Genomic DNA, 15,283 nt, shown 5'->3' on the forward strand with positions numbered 1-15,283 from the left:
TGTAGAGGTAGATCACAGTGAGAGTGAGGTTGTCACCAACATGCCTGCCTCAATAGACATGGCAGGGGTACAAAAATTGCTTGGAATGGCGAGCTATGTAGGGAAATTTGTGCCCACATTACTTGTTCAAACTACCATCCCGAGAGCGCTACTGTGCAAAGATGTCCAAATGGACATGGGATACAAATTTGAATAAACAATTTGAGAAACTGATGGCATCAAAGAGGTCCCAGTCCTGAGGTACTATGATAATAAGTGCAGAACTAAGTTGTACACGGATGCCTCTAAGGAGAGGGTATTGGCACACTCTTCTGACAGCAGCATGGTCAAAATTGGAGACCAGGGGCTAGACCAAAGGGATTTAGGTGCCTAATCACCACTTTAGGTATCTATGCTGAAAATTTAGATCCTCAAAAATCCCTGCTCAGCTGCCATCTAACTCTGTGAGTGCTGAAATTTCCATGGACAAAGTCCTGTGAGCACCTTTAAAACAAAACAAAACAAAAACCCTATCTGTGAGCAGGTGCACAGCTGCTAAGTTAAAACACCAAGGCCCTAGCTCACACCCAAGCACCATTGGGAACCTCAAACTAAGAGTTCCCTCATGCGTCGTGCCTGCAGGGCCCACTTAATATAATAATTAAATAGTCATTAGAACATAAAACGGGGGTCTCCCACATCCCAGGGAAGTGCCCTAATCAGTGGGCTAGAGACTTATTATCATGCTCTCTCTGGTCCAATGAATATTTAATTTTTTATATAATGTAGACCAGCAGCAATGGTGGAGATTGAGAGAGCCCCTCAGCCCAGAATAGCCCAGTGGTTAGAGCACTTATATGGGAGATGTGGGTTCAAATCCCTGCTCCACCTCAGGCAGCAGTGGGATTTGAGCCTGGGTCTCCCACATCATGGGTAATTCTCTAACCATTGAGCCAAAAGTTATAAGGGGGCCCCAACTTGTCCTCTGGCTGTGTTTTGGGGGGTGGGGTAGGGGGACCGATCTATTAGGAGGCCTCCGAGCATGCTACTTGATTGGGCCCTGCAAGTGAGATAGAGGGAAACACCTAGCCTGAGGCAACCACTGGCTGTACGCATGCTGACGGGCAGGTTTTTAGTCAGAGGTGATAACTGGCGAGGACATGCAGGATCACATGCGCCATTTGCTGCTTGGCTTGTACTGAGTATGCTCACATAGACTGAGCATGTTCAGTAACACTGCTGATGCCAGCTGCCCTCACTCTGCTGCTCTCCCCAGGCACTATCAGCAGGCACGGGTCGTCTCTGAAGTCTAGAGGAAACTTTATCAATGGAAACTTAGGCCCCTAGGGAATTTAGACACTTACAACGTTAGGCAGCAGCTGATGTGGGTTTTGAGGATCTCAATTTTGGCCGTACATGCCTGAAGTGGCAGTTAAGCCCCTAAATACCTTTAAGGATCTGGGCCCTAGAATGAATGTTATCCTGTTGCCCAAAGGCTGGTGAGAAGTGGGAGTTGGGGGGGGAGGGGAAATATCAACCTCCACAGCTGTTCTCTGCACTGAATGTGTACTTCAGTTCCAGCTGTTCAGTTATGCAAAAGTACTAGTGTGTTGTGTTGCCTTGGACTGAATGGAGATCACTTGGACTGTGAAGTAGGAAAGAGCTCCAAAGGACTGTGTGGGAGAAAGATACAAAGAAAGTGAGGAGGAAATGAATGTAGGGATGTAGACAGGACCGGAGTTACCCAGGGTCTGGAAGCCAGGGGTAAGAACTTTGAATTCTTCGCGTCTGGGTTTGCACTTTCAAGCATAGACTAATAGCATCATAGAACTAGAAAGCAGAGATGGAAAACTACCTGTACATGATCCAGTTCCAGATCAAGGCCAAATTTTCCATAACACTCAACAGAGCCCCTTTTTCAAATGATCCTAGAGTCTGGAAACAAGCTGTTGAGGATAGGAAAACTAAGTTAGTTTCTATTAAAATTCATTTTCTTAAGATAAAAAACACAAGGATGTAATGTTAAAGTTTTAAGTGGCCTTGCCAGAAGTCCCAGTGTTTTTATTCTGCTTACTGATTGATACTTGAATTCTGCTTTGCTCTTGAGCATCTGAGTGTCACTGCTGCCTCCATGTACACAAACACACATCCCTTCCATTTATTTGAAGCCAATCCCTTTATCCTTGGACTCCAGTTAACATCAGTTTCTCATTAAGTTTAGCAATGATTTAATCTTAATTACTGGGTGGGATATAGTAAAACTAAAGTGCCAATTCATTCCAAGACTAAAACACATATTTAACAGACTCTAGGACTCTTAGTGGGTGTGAATGATAACACAGCACAGATAGGAACAAAAAGGTTTTCATTTAGGCAAACAGCTGTCCTGTGAAGTAGAATGCTCAAAGAGTGCTAATAGTTGGAGGGAATTTCTCCATGGGCCCCCCCATGAGGCTCCCACTTAGTATAATGGAAATTTGAATCTAATTCAAGTTCTCTTGTTGTATCACACCAATTCCAAATTCTGTCACCATATGAAATAGGATATCAGAATCCATGTCTGCAAAAGTCCCTAATGCCAAAAGAACTCCATTAAAAAAATAGAAGCCCAGCCCCTATACAGTTTTATCTTCAAATGGGACTTAATGTTTCAATTTTTTTCGTTGGACTCTTTCTGACTAGTTGTTGGTTATAAAGCTGCAAAGCAGGCGCTGATAATCTTGTCTTGCATGATACTGTGGTTTGTAGATGCAAGAGGGGAGATGCAATGGTCTAGTCTTGATTTAAAGAACAAAAAGACAATTCTATATAATTCCACAAAAGCCTTAAGTACCTTTGTGGATGGATATTTGGAACCTCCCACTTCTATGCAGCGGTGATGCTATGTCCTTCAATGCTATGGACTCACCTTTCTCTAGTACCTTAATTCAAGAAGGATTCCAAGGTGCTTGTAGATAGATGTGCACATGGGTTGATTACTGGCCCAGCCCTGCTGAATTCCTCATTTTCACAGCATAGAGTGCACTTAGGCTTAGCGATTTGGGTTCTCTCATTTACTGGCCATGATTCTGCAAAGGCGTATGTGCATGTTTAATATTAAAAGTATGCAAGCTGTCGCAGTGAAATCAGTGGTACTATTTATGTGCTTGAAGTCAAGCATGCATATATGGGTTTGCGGGATCAGACTGTAGTTAGCACTGATGCCTGAACCCTTTCTTTAGTTACGTTTCATCTCAAAGGAATTAATATGAACAGCAGCGGAATTCTAACGCTGGCTCTATTTGAACCTGCCAAAACTATCTGGCAGACTTCATCACCACACCTTCAACATGTAAAAAAGAGCTAAAACAAAAGTATTATGTTGCAGATAAGGGCTTTGAATTTTTGTTTATTCACTCTTCACCTAATTCTTTGGTGGTTGATGCCATCAGTGAGTATGGCAGACAACCTCTTTCTAAAGCAACACCATATAACAAAGACCAAAAATGCCTAAATCTCTTTGGTCGCAAAAGCTACTCCTCCACAGAGTTAAAATTTCAGATCACTTCAATGGCTAAATATAGTCACACAAACTACAATAACTTTAATTCATTTATTGAGCATCTCCCTTTAGAACACTGAGAATAGTTTCAGACAGCCATTGTGGAAGATCACCGCCTAGCAAGGATCTTGTTACAAGCCTCCCTTGAGGCAGCCGACACAGCAGCTCACTATGTCTAAAGCGATCGTCATGCATCGTGCTTTTTGGCTGCAATCTTCAGGATGCCCAATAGAGATCCAGACCACCACAGAGAACCTTCCTTTTGATGGACGTAAGCACTTTCATGATTCCACTGATTAATCCCCCATGTACTCTCTAGGATTTGAGAACCATGCTTGATCTCTCAGGATCTAAGTAGTGCAAACAAGAGGAAATTCAGCCAGACTAAAGGCTCCACTGTTTCCACCCAAAGACTTCCGAAGTGGGTTAGGGGTTGTATTGACTGTTAATGTCAGCACCCAGGTCTGGATAACCAATTAGTCTAGCCTGGGCATGAGAAGCTTCCCTGAAAAGACCTACCTATGTTAGTGTCCTTGCTAGTGCTTTGCTCACCTATGTGTGTTGCTAGGACTTCTGGGGACATATCCCATGGCTCTTTACACAGCAGTAAGCTGAGCCTGAGTAAAAGCAATGCCCTGGGTTTCACCCACACCCTGGACCATGCTAGATAGCCTGAGTTGAAAGCACCACTAAACTCAGGACAGAGAGGTTTGTTTGTGGACAGGAGTGGGGTAGCAACAACATGCAAGTAAGAGCCTGAGTTAACCTTCTAGAGCAGACATACCCAGAGTCCAGGGGTCTGCTCTGTACCCCTCCCCCACACCTTCTGAAATATATTAAACATTCTTGTTCCTTATTCGTTGGGTGATTTAACCTAAAATCTTTCTGAACAAGTACTTAACTTCCACTAGCCACATGGGGAAGTGTATTAAACTGTGGAAGTGGTGAATGCCCCTTAGTTTCAGATTTTTAGAACTAGACCAGACAAAGCAGTCAAAAAGATATTGCAAGGGACAATCCTGTACTGGCAAGGCATGGACTAGAGGACTTGATCGGTCTCCTCCATCTCTAAAATCCAATTATGGAGCAACAATAAGACCCACAGCTGCTATTTTGTGAGCAATGTTTTAGCTTGTTAATTAAAAAGAAAAATAAATTAAATAAAGAGAGAGAAAAAAAAGACTACTTTGTGGCCTATCTTTAGTAGTTGATAGATAGTGGGCAGCCATCCAGTCTTCAAAACTTCTCCTCTGTGCTGGTACCCATGTTAGAAGGCTGTGTAATGTTCTTTCATTGATTTTAGGTTTTTTGAATAGCTGCCTTAAATGATTGATTTTTGGCCTGAGAAAACGTTTCTTACCTGGCACCTGAGTTTTGGAGATGAATGCTAATGTTCTCCTCTGACAGTTCATCCAACAGATGAATTAGATTCACAGCATGCATAAGAATGATAAATCTGATATTTTTGAAGAAATTAATGATGGCATTCATTAAAATCTTCTAGCTCCCCATCAACACCCAAAAGTTTTAAAAGCATGTTTAAGCAGGTCTTCATTCTATTGATGGAATATATGTTAATATTTGATAGCTGACTTGCACTTCTAAAAGTACTAATTAATCTCACTAGATGAAAACTGGCATACAATCGAAATTAGCTCCATCCTTCCTTACTGCGACCATGTGCCAGTTCATCTTCGAGCACGTCATGATTTACTGTAACAGTTTTAGGTCCATAACGGGGCCAATAACTAGCATCTGGAAGCCACAATGCACTTCCCCAGTGGATGCCATTCACATATAGTTATTTAATTAATTAACAGCTCCACTAGTACAAGCCAGTAAAGGCTCCATTAAGGCTTTTTTATGTAACTTCCAAAGTAAGAACATATGTTGCACTCTGCTTTCTCCTTGGAGCATGCTTTAAGCTGCAACCTGGTTATCTTTTGACTGATTTTCAAAGCCCATCGTAACCTGCTGCTTTTGCTTGAGTTTAGGATTCAGCAGAGTGCTCGCTAGGAGCAGCAAAATAACATTCTACCTGCATGCGCTCATTGCATCCTGATGTGCCAAGTCCCTGGAAAGGGTTTGGCCGCCAGAGTGCAGTTCCCAGACACCACACGTGACATGCTCTCACTTGCCCATTTCTGTGCTGAAAAGGGATGGGAGGTCCTTGGGAATAGCAGAATATCTGTGCGAAAACAAAGAATGCCAGAGCTTTAGGGAGTCTATGAAAGTATGTGACAGCCTAATGCCATATGAAATGTGGAAAAGCCATCAAGGGGCCTTGAGCAAGTAAAACTGAATTCAGTTTACAGATGAAACATGGACTTTGCTTTTCCAAACTACAAGGATTCCTACTTCTTAAAAATCAAGTGCAGTTAAATAGAGATCAGGTCTTAATGCAGTTTACTGTGTGCTGATCTGCAACAAGGTCAAGGGGTCTTAAGCACCAGCAGAGAGCAAATTACATTCTGCTCCACACTCCTGAAGTTGGAAAGAGTGGATCAGAACTGGAGCTGGAGAGCAGCTGCTCCCTGCTGCTATCCAGTCAGATGTTAATGAAGTTTGAAGCAGCAATAACTTCTGCTGGGTCCTTTTTGAACAGCTACCTCATCACTGCAGCAGAGGCAGACAATGGCAAGAGGACAGCTCACAAGAGGCACTGGATCCTCTTAGGTGTCCTGAGATATATTGACTCTTGAGACATAGAATATCAGGGTTGGAAGGGACCTGTGGAGATCATCTAGTCCAACCCCCTGCTCAAAGCAGGGCCAATCCCCAACTAAATCATCCCAGCCAGGGCTTTGTCAAGCCTGACCTTAAAAACCTCTAAGGAAGGAGATTCCACCACCTCCCTAGGTAACCTATTCCAGTGCTTCACCACCCTCCTAGTGAAAAATTTTTTTCCTAACATCCAACCTAAACCTCCCCCACTGCAACTTGAGACCATTACTCCTTGTTCTGTCATTTGCTACCACTGAGAATAGTCTAGATCCATCCTCTTTGGAACCCCCTTTCAGCTATCAAATCCCCCCTCATTCATCTCTTCCACAGACTAAACAATCCCAGTTCCCTCAGTCTCTCCTCATAAGTCATGTGCTCCAGCCCTCTAATCATTTTTGTTGCCCTCCGCTGGACTCTTTCCAATTTTTCCACATCCTTCTTGTAGTATGGGGCCAAAACTAGACACAGTACTCCAGATGAGGCCTCACCAATGCTAAATAGAGGGGAATGATCACGTCCCTCGATCTGCCGGCAATGCCCCTACTTCTACAGCCCAAAATGACCTTAGTCTTCTTGGCAACAAGAACACACTGTTGACTCATATCCAGCTTCTTGTCCACTGTAACCCCTAAGTCCTTTTCTGCAGAACCGCTGCTTAGCCATTCGGTCCCTAGTCTGTAGTGGTGCATGGGATTCTCCTGTCCTAAGTGCAGGACTCTGTACTTGTCCTTGTTGAACCTCATCAGATTTCTTTTGACCCAATCCTCTAATTTGTCTAGGTCCCTCTTTATCCTATCCCTACCCTCCAGCATATCTACCACTCCTCCCATCTTAGTGTCATCTGGGAACTTGCTGAGGGTGCAGTCCACGCCCTCCTCCAGATCATTAATGAAGATATTGAACAAAACTGGCCCCAGGACCGACCCTTGGGGTACTCCGCTTGATACTGGCCCCAACTAGACATGGAGCCATTGATCACTACCCATTGAGCCTGATGATCTAGCCAGCTTTCTATCCACATTATAGTCCAAGAGCCATCTATGGCTCTGGATGACCAAATCTCTGGCCAGCTCTATGAAGAGCCCAACTCCTCTATGGAGCCATTCAAGAGAAACTGTTTCCTACCTTTTGTGGGGCGGGGAGTGGGAGATGGGGATTAGCAGGGAGTGTTTCCCATTTAGGGGAGATTATGGCCCGTAGTTTGTATACAGGACTCAAGGCATTTTAATATTCTGGGTATTAATAACAACCACAACATTTCACACTAGGGAAATGGCAAACACTTTGTAAACATCAAGCTTTAATATTTACGAAATGTCCATCTTCCATAATTAGAGACAATTTATGCTGTTTGCCAAGTGCTTGGAGATCCTGGGATGGAAGGTGCTAGAGAAATGCCATGAATTATTGTAATATTTCATAGCTATCTCAAAAGCCACTTATTTGCTTCCTAATTTTAACAATAGGAAGGCCACTCAGAAACAATAAAAAGCCCCTCCTCCCAACACATTTTCTAGGGAGTTGCCCTGTGATACTGTAGTAAACATGAAAGGGCAGAGCTATTGGTAGAGTGGAAATGTCATTTAAGAACAACTGTCTACAATAAGCATTGATGGTATTATATGGCACAGAGTTAGAGCGCTGGTACTTGATTAGAATATATTATACATATGACTAAATGATACCACAGGCCCATGTGAAAGCATTGCATAATCATCAATACCAAACCCTTTCTTGCTCTCTTGACAGAATGTGTGTTTTATTCCTCCCCCCTGCAGCACAGCTATGAGGTGCAGGGCTTTCACCCTGCTATACTACAGTGAAAAAACAGTAAGGGACATTTGTGGTCATCACCTCTCATCTGGTTCCTAGTCTGTGATCCAAGGTAGTTTCCATTTCCCCAGAGTTCTTGTACCAATTAAACTGATGGAGTTAAATTGGTGCAACCCCCTAGTGTAGTCACAGCTACACCAGTATAAAAGGGGATCATGTCAATAAAGCTATTGCTGTAAATTATTCTGGAAATAAGCCATACCAATAGATCTGCTTTCACATTAGGGCAAGGCAGCAATTTAAGTTTTTCCAATCTCTAAACCAATATAGTTAATTTGCTACAAAAACTGCATACAAACCAGCTTTAAACCAATAAGTCAACTGCAAAATATTCACCAATGCACTTTGTGCTGCCCTGGCAATGCAAAGCAGCTGTAAGCCCAACTTAAACTTGCTGATTTTCACTGCTCTGGTACACCAGTGACTATGCCATTAAAAGTTTACCTCAGAAAAAACTATTTAAAGTTAATGCTACATCTCTTCAAATCATTAAAAATATCACAGGGGAGCTTTCTCTTTAGGTTTCTTGTTTAGAGTTCATGTATGAAACTTCTGATAATTTTAAGAAGGAAGATGGAGTTTCCATTGAAAGTATATATCAGTAACTTAAGGGTACAAAAATTATAAAAATATTGTAATTATCCCAAAATCAAGTATTAGAAACCCAAGAAATTTGGAATTTAGGTTACTATTAAAAGAAATCTGAACATGTTAAGGAAATGCACAGATGAACAGACACTTTCTGTGATAATTTTCATTTTGTCAAAACCTCAATTTTCTGTTTAAAAAAAAAGTCTCAAAAATTTGTTGACCAGCCCTAACATAGACTGTGACTTTCCCCAAGGACATACACAAATTCAGAGGCAATCACTAGTTGAATCTAGAAGTACTGACACTGAGCCATCTGACCTAACCTCTAGACCTGCCCTCCTTCTGTCATGTAACTTTACAGGAATGTCAGGTTGTCAACTTGAAGGGCTGAAAACCTTGGTATTGTTCTTTGACTCGCTCAGTTGAGGAAGGAAATCATGGATCACTCCCTGACTACTTCATTTAATAGAAACGCCAGGACTGCATGATGGCACAATTTTCCGGTTCCAGTAGTATTTCTTCATGATCAGTGAATATCCTTAAAGCTGTATGACAACTTTCACTGGACATATGCTACATATTACTATATATTGTAAAACACTCAAAGGATTAATAGCTATCAGTGGATGTAGCTCTGGCTGTGCACAAATGGTGAATCCACAAAGAGGGGATTAGATATAGGATATGAATTTAAGAAAAAAATATTACAGTGCAGCCAAGAATGAAGTCACAAGAGGGGGCTTACCCCATGATGGATCGTATTGTGTTTTATACAAAATTACTGTTATTTATTTGTACTATAGCAGCATCTGCACCCCCCTGCCCCAATAAGGGACTGGAGTACCATTATGCTAGGTGCTGTACAGGGACATAAAACAAAAAACAGTCTCAGCCCCCAAATAATTTACAATCCAAGGGCTAATCCTATAAGCGGATCCACATGAATGGAGGAGTCTGCCCACAAGGATCAATTTCCAGGGTTTAGTTTTTATATAATAAATTAATTTGATATTAATTGAGTGGTTAATGGGGGGAATTAAATGGCATTTATTAGTTTTAAACAAGGTAGAAAAATAGCAAAAGTTAAAGGCATAGTGATGCATAATAGAAGAACTGGTAATTTCTGATTAAAAAAAATATACCACACAGGAGAGATACGTCACTCTCATCTTTAACTTGAATTTATGGTAAAAATCTGAATTCTAATTTAGGAAACTTTTTTGGTGAAATATTGAATATCTTCTAACTCTTCCAAAGATATTTAACTTACCATGGTAGCATGCTTAAAATCTGAACATTTCAAAACATGGGCATGTAGCCTTCCTTGCATGTCTCATTACAAGGAGAGATTATAAATCAAACATTCAACATTACTAATGGCAGATCAACATGGGCTGTTAAGTTGGGGGTTGCAACCAAGTTTCAGGGGGAGCGTGATGGCTAGATGGGCAGTAGGGTCTTAAAACTAACTTCTGTTGTAACATGGGGTTACAACATGGAAAAGGTTCATAACTATTGGACTGGTAGGACACTACTTTTTTGTCCTTGACTATTTATACACTGATTCTTGAACACATGCTACATTTCCATGGGCCACCCTGTGACACACAGGGATAGATAAAGGGGTAAGAAAAGTGGTTGGTGCATTGGTGGTAGTAACACAAAGAATTTGGAAATCTTATTATGTTGCTGGGAAGGAGATGAATAGGGATTTCTTTCCATCCCCCACGGCAACTGCAAAGCTTGAGCAGTGGAGCTGCATGGTGGGCTGGACACCCTGCGGAAACCTGGTAGTCTCCACTTAGCAGCAGAATTGAGTGTTTCACACCCTGAGGAGTTGGGAGTCCTTTGTGGTGTAGATTGTGGAGGTGGGGGGCAAACCTTGGAAAGCCCCAGACCCTCGGGACTCCTTCCCCAAAGTAGCCAGCACCAGTTGAGAGCACAGGAAGTGAACCAAGCCTTCTTACACCAACCAATATCACCAGACCAAGAGAACCACCAGGGCACTGAGCTCAGTAGACTCACCTTCCACATGAGGAATAGCACCCAGTAGAAGGTGCTTTCACAGCCTCCTATCATCATATGCACTGTTATATTAATTTAGATGGAATATACGGGCCAAAGGTGTTAACATAAACCCTTGTTTAACACTGTCCATCATTAACACTGTTAATAAACATTGTTTAACACTGTCCATCAGGTTTGGTATAGCGAGACCACCACCTGCTTCAAACCATGGAAAACACCCCATTAAAAATCCTTTTAACTTTATATTAAAGATACAGAGAAGAAAAAACAGATAAAGCATTTGAAAGGTAAATTATTACATAGAATCATAGAATCATAGATATCAGGGTTGGAAGGGACCCCAGAAGGTCATCTAGTCCAACCCCCTGCTCAAAGCAGGACCAAGTCCCAGTTAAATCATCCCAGCTAGGGCTTTGTCAAGCCTGACCTTAAAAACCTCTAAGGAAGGAGATTCTACCACCTCCCTAGGTAACGCATTCCAGTGTTTCACCACCCTCTTAGTGAAAAAGTTTTTCCTAATATCCAATCTAAACCTCCCCATTGCAACTTGAGACCATTACTCCTCGTTCTGTCATCTGCTACCATTGAGAACAGTCTAGAGCCATCCTCTTTGAAACCCCCTTTCAGGTAGTTGAAAGCAGCTATCAAATCCCCCCTCATTCTTCTCTTCTGCAGACTAAACAATCCCAGCTCCCCAGCCTCTCCTCATAAGTCATGTGCTCTAGACCCCTAATCATTTTCGTTGCCCTTCGTTGTACTCTTTCCAATTTATCCACATCCTTCCTGTAGTGTGGGGCCCAAAACTGGACACAGTACTCCAGATGAGGCCTCACCAGTGTCGAATAGAGGGGAACGATCACGTCCCTCGATCTGCTCGCTATGCCCCTACTTATACAACCCCAAAATGCCATTGGCCTTCTTGGCAACAAGGGCACACTGCTGACTCATATCCAGCTTCTCGTCCACTGTCACCCCTAGGTCCTTTTCCGCAGAACTGCTGCCGAGCCATTCGGTCCCTAGTCTGTAGCGGTGCATTGGATTCTTCCATCCTAAGTGCAGGACCCTGCATTTATCCTTATTGAACCTCATTAGATTTCTTTTGGCCCAATCCTCCAATTTGTCTAGGTCCTTCTGTATCCTATCCCACCCCTCCAGCGTATCTACCACTCTCCCAGTTAGTATCATCCGCAAATTTGCTGAGAGTGCAATCCACACCATCCTCCAGATCATTTATGAGATATTGAACAAAACGGGCCCCAGGACCGACCCCTGGGGCACTCCACTTGACACCGGCTGCCAACTAGACATGGAGCCATTGATCACTACCCGTTGAGCCCGACAATCTAGCCAGCTTTCTACCCACCTTATAGTGCATTCATCCAGCCCATACTTCCTTAACTTGCTGACAAGAATGCTGTGGGAGACCGTGTCAAAAGCTTTGCTAAAGTCAAGAAACAATACATCCACTGCTTTCCCTTCATCCACAGAACCAGTAATCTCATCATAAAAGGCGATTAGATTAGTCAGGCATGACCTTCCCTTGGTGAATCCATTGCTGACTGTTCCTGATCACTTTCCTCTCCTCTAAGTGCTTCAGGATTGATTCTTTGAGGACCTGCTCCATGATTTTTCCAGGGACTGAGGTGAGGCTGACCGGCCTGTAGTCCCAGGATCCTCCTTCTTCCCTTTTTTAAAGATGGGCACTACATTAGCCTTTTTTCCAGTCATCCGGGACTTCCCCGTTCGCCACGAGTTTTCAAAGATAATGGCCAAGGGCTCTGCAATCACAGCCGCCAATTCCTTCAGCACTCTCGGATGCAATTCGTCCGGCCCCATGGACTTGTGCACGTCCAGCTTTTCTAAATAGTCCCTAACCACCTCTATCTCTACAGAGGGCTGGCCATCTCTTCCCCATTTTGTGTTGCCCAGCACAGCAGTCTGGGAGCTGACCTTGTTAGTGAAAACAGAGGCAAAAAAGCATTGAGTACATTAGCTTTTTCCACATCCTCTGTCACTAGCTTGCCTCCCTCATTCAGTAAGGGGCCCACACTTTCCTTGGCTTTCTTCTTGTTGCCAACATACCTGAAGAAACCCTTCTTGTTACTCTTGACATCTCTTGCTAGCTGCAGCTCCAGGTGCGATTTGGCCCTCCTGATATCTTTCCTACATGCCCGAGCAATATTTTATACTCTTCCCTGGTCATATGTCCAAGCTCCACTTCTTGTAAGCTTCTTTTTTATGTTTAAGATCCGCTAGGATTTCACCATTAAGCCAAGCTGGTCGCCTGCCATATTTACTATTCTTTCGACTCATCGGGATGGTTTGTCCCTGTAACCTCAACAGGGATTCCTTGAAATACAGCCAGCTCTCCTGGACTCCCTTCCCTTTCATGTTAGTCCCCCAGGGGATCCTGGCCATCTGTTCCCTGAGGGAGTCAAAGTCTGCTTTCCTGAAGTCCAGGGTCCGTATCCTGCTGCTTACCTTTCTTCCCTGCGTCAGGATCCTGAACTCAACCAACTCATGGTCACTGCCTCCCAGATTCCCATCCACTTTTGCTTCCCCCACTAATTCTACCCGGTTTGTGAGCAGCAGGTCAAGAAAAGCGCTCCCCCTAGTTGGCTCCCCTAGCACTTGCACCAGGAAATTGTCCCCTACGCTTTCCAAAAACTTCTGGATTGTCTATGCACCGCTGTATTGCTCTCCCAGCAGATATCAGGAAAATTAAAGTCACCCATGAGAATCAGGGCATGCGATCTAGTAGCTTCCGTGAGTTGCCGGAAGAAAGCCTCATCCACCTCATCCCCTGGTCCGGGTGGTCTATAGCAGACTCCACCATGACATCACTCTTGTTGCACACACTTCTAAACTTAATCCAGAGACACTCAGGTTTTTCCACAGTTTCGTACCGGAGCTCTGAGCAGTCCTACTGCTCCCTTACATACAGTGCTACTCCCCCACCTTTTCTGCCCTGCCTGTCCTTCCTGAACAGTTTATAACCATCCATGACTGTACTCCAGTCATGTGAGTTATCCCACCAAGTCTCTGTTATTCCAATCACGTCATAATTCCTTGACATCACCAGGACCTCCAGTTCTCCCTGCTTGTTTCCAAGGCTTTGTGCATTTGTATATAAGCACTTGAGATAACCTGTGATCGCCCCTCATTCCCAGTATGAGGCAGGAGCCCTCCCCTCTCAGACATTCCTGCCTGTGCTTCCTCACCGGTATCCCGCTTTCCCACTTACCTCAGGGCTTTGGTCTCCTTCCCCCGGTGAACCTAGTTTAAAGCCCTCTCCACTAGGTTAGCCAGCCTGCTGGCAAGATGTTCTTCCCTCTCTTCGTAAGATGGAGCCCGCTTGCCCCAGCACTCCTCCTTCATGGAACACCATCCCATGGTCAAAGAATCCAAAGCCTTCTCTCCGACACCACCTGCGTAGCCATTCGTTGACCTCCACGATTCGACGGTCCCTACCCAGGCCTTTTCCTTCCACGGGGAGGATGGACGAGAACACCACTTGCGCCTCCAACTCCTTTATCCTTCTTCCCAGAGCCACATAGTCCGCAGTGATCCGCTCAAGGTCATTCTTGGCAGTATCATTGGTGCCCACGTGGAGAAGCAGGAAGGGGTAGCGATCCGAGGGCTTGATGAGTCTCGGCAGTCTCCGTCACATCACGAATCTTAGCCCCTGGCAAGCAGCAGACTTCTCGGTTTTCCCGGTCAGGGCGGCAGATAGATGACTCAGGCTTTCCTTTAAACAACATCCCTTGTTCCCTTTCAATGGAGAGAGTTCTAAAGGGAAGAAATCCCCTCTCAGTTTGTCAAACAAGGTAGTAAAGATGGCAATAACTACCTTTTTGGGGAAAAGAAAGTTAGTTGAATGGGCTGGAGCTGTTGCTGCTGCTGTTAAAGTCTGATCCCATTTCCATTCCAGGTGATGTGTGGGATTCAACTGGAGCAGTAGAGGTGGCCAATTTATCTGGGTTCCTCACGCTGGCTCAGTCTGGTCAGGAATCTCTCAGAATTAGGTCAAAGGTGTCTGGGTCCCAGCCATTATAGTGAAGCTTGCTCATTAGCTTCCATCTGTTCTTCTCCCCACCACCAAAACTCTTCTTTAAAGGCCCATTCCCCTCATTACTTTGTTCACTAATTAGGCTTAATATCCAACACACACATTTTTATTCATTAGCTTCCCACTCCACATCCTCCATCAACTTGGCCTTTGTGGTTCAGACCAATCCAGTTTTTTCTGGTTTTCTGTGCCTATCCCCTCAACATTTCTTACTATAGGTTTATGGCGACATCTTATGAACTTACATTCACTTTTTTACAGTTAAAACTCACAGTTAGGGTAAATTTGTAGGCCCCATTATCACCACGGCAATTAGCTCTGAACTTTAGACACAACTACTCAATATGCCATACTGCCATAGTTTTTGGTCTGCTTGCATTCCACCACTCTCCTATAAGCTGCATACATTCAGCTGCCCATCCCTCAGCCTCCCTAGCTTTACCTTTCCTTTCTCTCCTTTAAACTTTGCTCCATACATTCATTCTCCCTTTACCAAACTCCCTTCTCTTATTTCAATA

Source organism: Dermochelys coriacea, chromosome 2 (genome assembly GCF_009764565.3).
Source record: "Dermochelys coriacea isolate rDerCor1 chromosome 2, rDerCor1.pri.v4, whole genome shotgun sequence".
NCBI classification, from domain to species: domain Eukaryota; kingdom Metazoa; phylum Chordata; order Testudines; family Dermochelyidae; genus Dermochelys; species Dermochelys coriacea.